The sequence below is a fragment of the Musca domestica genome, unplaced genomic scaffold (assembly GCF_030504385.1).
Source record: "Musca domestica strain aabys unplaced genomic scaffold, Musca_domestica.polishedcontigs.V.1.1 115, whole genome shotgun sequence".
NCBI lineage: Eukaryota > Metazoa > Arthropoda > Insecta > Diptera > Muscidae > Musca > Musca domestica.
In genome coordinates, this window is record NW_026712145.1 from 1,865,298 (window position 1) to 1,869,133 (window position 3,836).

The 3,836-nt window shown below is 38.2% G+C and overlaps 1 pseudogene; it reads right to left on the bottom strand.

Moving 5' to 3' along the window:
- Positions 1-2,862: 2,862 nt before the first annotated feature.
- LOC131807182 (esterase-5B-like) lies at positions 2,863-3,836 on the bottom strand (annotated as a pseudogene).

The following is a 3,836-nucleotide window of genomic DNA, read 5'->3' on the forward strand; positions in this document are numbered from 1 at the left end:
AAACGATTATTAAATTCGAAATAAGCATCGGGTTCTCTTCAAATTTCACACTTCCCATTTATTTCTACTAACACAAGATCGCTGTGATGATGAAATATATCGGTCCACCCCAACAAAGCATCAAAATTTTGAATACCCTGGAGCTCATAAAAAGCGAAATTAACATCGTATTCCATTCAGACTTGTGGCATCCAATATTTCATTTAACACAAGATTTGTGATGAAAATGGAAGAGATCGGACAATTTCTTCTAGCGCCTCCCCCACATTGGGTTCAATTTTGAAAAACAAACGCTCAATAACGCGAAATAAGCATCCTTAAAATTTTTATACATCCAAACATTTTTGCTAATACACCATATCTGTTTGTGAAGATGATATATATCTGCGAACCCCTTCTGGAACCTCAATATATTTAAATAAAGGATGTTTTCTAAGAGCTTACTGAATTGAAATTCAAATAAACACAGACATCGCTACATCGACTTACGCTGTAAATAATATATACTCTTTTTGGGTCTACGATGAATATTTCGAGGTGTTGTAAATTTAATATACCCCCCATTGTATGGTGGAGGGTATAAAAATGTATTTTCCTATTTCTAAAACAAGTTAAAAAGTATCAGTCGGGTTTGCGGACAGATATATACCCTCAGCCCATATTTGATTACTTAAATATATTTGACTTCTGTTATGATTATTCAAATTACTGACCCTCTATGGAGTAGATTCCGGAAGAATGGGCCAATATTGTCCATTTTGAATTGGACCTAAATAAATACGATATAAATATTGCGAAATTATATCGACTACTTCTTTCACTTTGTATTACAAAATCGAGATTTTGGGGTTGATCTCCTCAAAAAAATTATTAAATTTGCAATTTCGATATCGTATAGCCCCTCTTAACAGTTTTATTGAATTGTCTGAAAATCCACACCAGGTATCCTTCTAAGTAATTTACCTCATGAAAGAGAACTATCTATATAGGTCCCGATATTGTATATGCCCCATATAACGATACCTCCCGATATTCGCTGTTTTGATGATTTTAGATTAGAGATACTAATGGGTGCTTCAATTCGTATTTTAAGCTTCGATCTATGACGGAAAATTGTCTATGTAGGTCCACGTCTTCATAAACCATATATAATGTCGCCTCCATATGATGATATTAGCGACATTTTTAAGCGGAATTATTTTAAATTTCGTATTTAAAGTACGTAATGGGTACTGCAGCCTAAGAAAAAAATACTAATGCAGGACCACGTCTTCGTATCTCCCATATAACGATTTTCCTATGAGCGGTATTTTTTGTGGGATTTTTTTTTTTTTGGAATTTTTCCAATTCCCTTCAAATTGGTGGAGGGTATTTAAATATCGGCTCGACCAAACTTAGCTGCTTTTTTACTTGTTTCCGCTCGTTTTAAGTCTAAGGGTTAACACTTCGCCTCTTTCGGACATTTACCTCCCACTCGTTTTGTTCAAACTGCGGAAATCGCTAACGCTCTAACATTAAACAAAGGTCTGGATAGTAATCTCGCACTCTTCGAGTACTCCCACTTGCGGTTTTTCACTTGCAAGTAAAATCGATCTTGTGTGCTTGATGGAGGTTTGAACTAGCGATTTTGGCGAAAACTCTTTCATGTTAATATTTATGTGTTTTTTTTCTAATGCTACAAAGCCCGTGACATTTTTTTACTTTTAAAGCCCTTCAACCGCCTTTCAGAATTGTTTAAATAAAAAACTATATTTTAATGATTTTTTATTGTAATTTAAACAAATTTACACTTAAATGTCCACCGTTCCACAAGTGTCGGGTGGTAATGGATGTTAGATATAGATTGGCGATTTCTCGACACTATTATCGGTAAAATCGCATTGGGCAAAACAGAGATTTCTAGAAGCAAAAACATTTTATTAAATATTAAAAATTCTAAAAAATTACATCCCCTTAAACTTACCCCTTTTCCACAAATCCACCAACATTTTGATAAAATGCTGGGCAATGTGTTTTTCATCTGGCCTCGGGGGACTGCGGGAGCTCATTGGTAGAATGAGGGAGAAGTCGTCCATGTGAACGGTGCCTGAGAAAAGGATATATTTTCAAAATGTAAACAAATATTTAAAAAATTACAATATTTTGAAAAATACTCATTACAAATGTCATTACCAAGTCATTATCTTAAGGAGGGCATATTCCACGAAGGAAGCAGTAATTTTGTGGAGACAAGAAATCGATAAAAGAAATATTTTTTAATGACTTAAAAATATGTATTTATAGACTTTTAGTCGCCACAAAATAACTTCTTACTTCGTGGAATATACCCTCCGAAAAATAATGGATTGGTAACCACATTTGTAATGAGTATTTTTTTTTTTCAAAATATGGTTTGGTAACTAGTTTTGTAATGAGTATTCTGCTGTGTACTTACCAAATTTCACATCGTTACGTTTAGACACCCCCTGACCCACATTGTAATCCGCCGGATTGCTATAGACATAACCATAAACGGGGGGCCTGGGAATATTGCTTGTGTAGCTTCAAAGAATCCAAAACTCCATCCCTAAACAAGACTGCCGTAAAAGTTCCGAAACATGCGGATAATTTTCCGGATAAAATGCTAACTCCCCCAAATATCTTGACTCAATTGTCGGGCATATTCCCGAGGATGTTCACTGATGTTGTCCAGAAATAAATTTGTGGCCAACAGCTCCTGCCAATTACCGTTAAGTTGATACATTAGCTCCCTACCCGTTTTGGGATTAATGGACATCAATTCCGCTGCATTGTAACCCCCCATCCTCGGAGACATATGAAGCCAACCAGGGTATGTGAGTGAAATTTCCCGATTTGATGATTTCAATGGGATGTTGTGTTTAAAAATGCCCCCGGAGTGTTGGGTGGTTCCACTGCCGGTCCAAATACGGTAAATGGATTATAGGCAAATTTTTGAAATCTGGCAGTGGCTGCCACCAATGTCCTCCGCCTTTTGTTGTTTGAGACACATTTTAATTTCCAAACCATTTTTGCATTGGGGACACTTCAAAATTTCGGCCAATTTGAGGCCCTCCACTTGGGGTTACGTATGAGGACCCAGGGATTAAGCGCCACTCCACTAAATGACACTGCAGCCTTGGCCACATTTTCTTGGGGCCTCTGTAAAATATGGAAATGCGTGGAGGCCCCTCCAGCCGAAAATCCGGTCAGGAGAATTTTATTGGGATCTCCACCAAAATGGGCAATGTTTTCCTTAATCCAGCGCAAAGCCAAACGTTGATCTTTCAAACCCAAATTTCCGGGTAGGGGCTTCGTCTTCGGCACTCAGGAAACCCAAGGCTCCCAGGCGATAGGCAATGGTAACCAACATCATTTTGCCACTGGCCATCAGGCGCTGGGGTTGATTGACATTTACACCACCAAACATGAAACAGCCGCCATTGATGAAGACCATGACGGGATATTTGACCTCCTCCCCCTCTTTCTCCTCTCCAGTTGTGGGTTTATAAATATTCAATTTCAAACAATCCTCCGTCCCGTGGACCTTATAATCCCCCTCCACAAATTGGTCCCACTGCATACAGACCGGAGCCATTTGACTGGCATCGAAAATGCCATTCCACTGCTGTCGATATGGCTGGGGGTCTTCATATCTCAAATCCCCCACCGGGGCATATGGCATATGGCGCCGATTCCCAGCTTATGTATTGGCCATTATTATCCTTCCCCTTCAGCACACCATTCGAAATTTTAACAAATAATTTCGGATTTTCTCTCACTTCACTCAAAATCCCATTCAAAATTGTCAACAAAATCCCAAAACAAATCACCTGCTT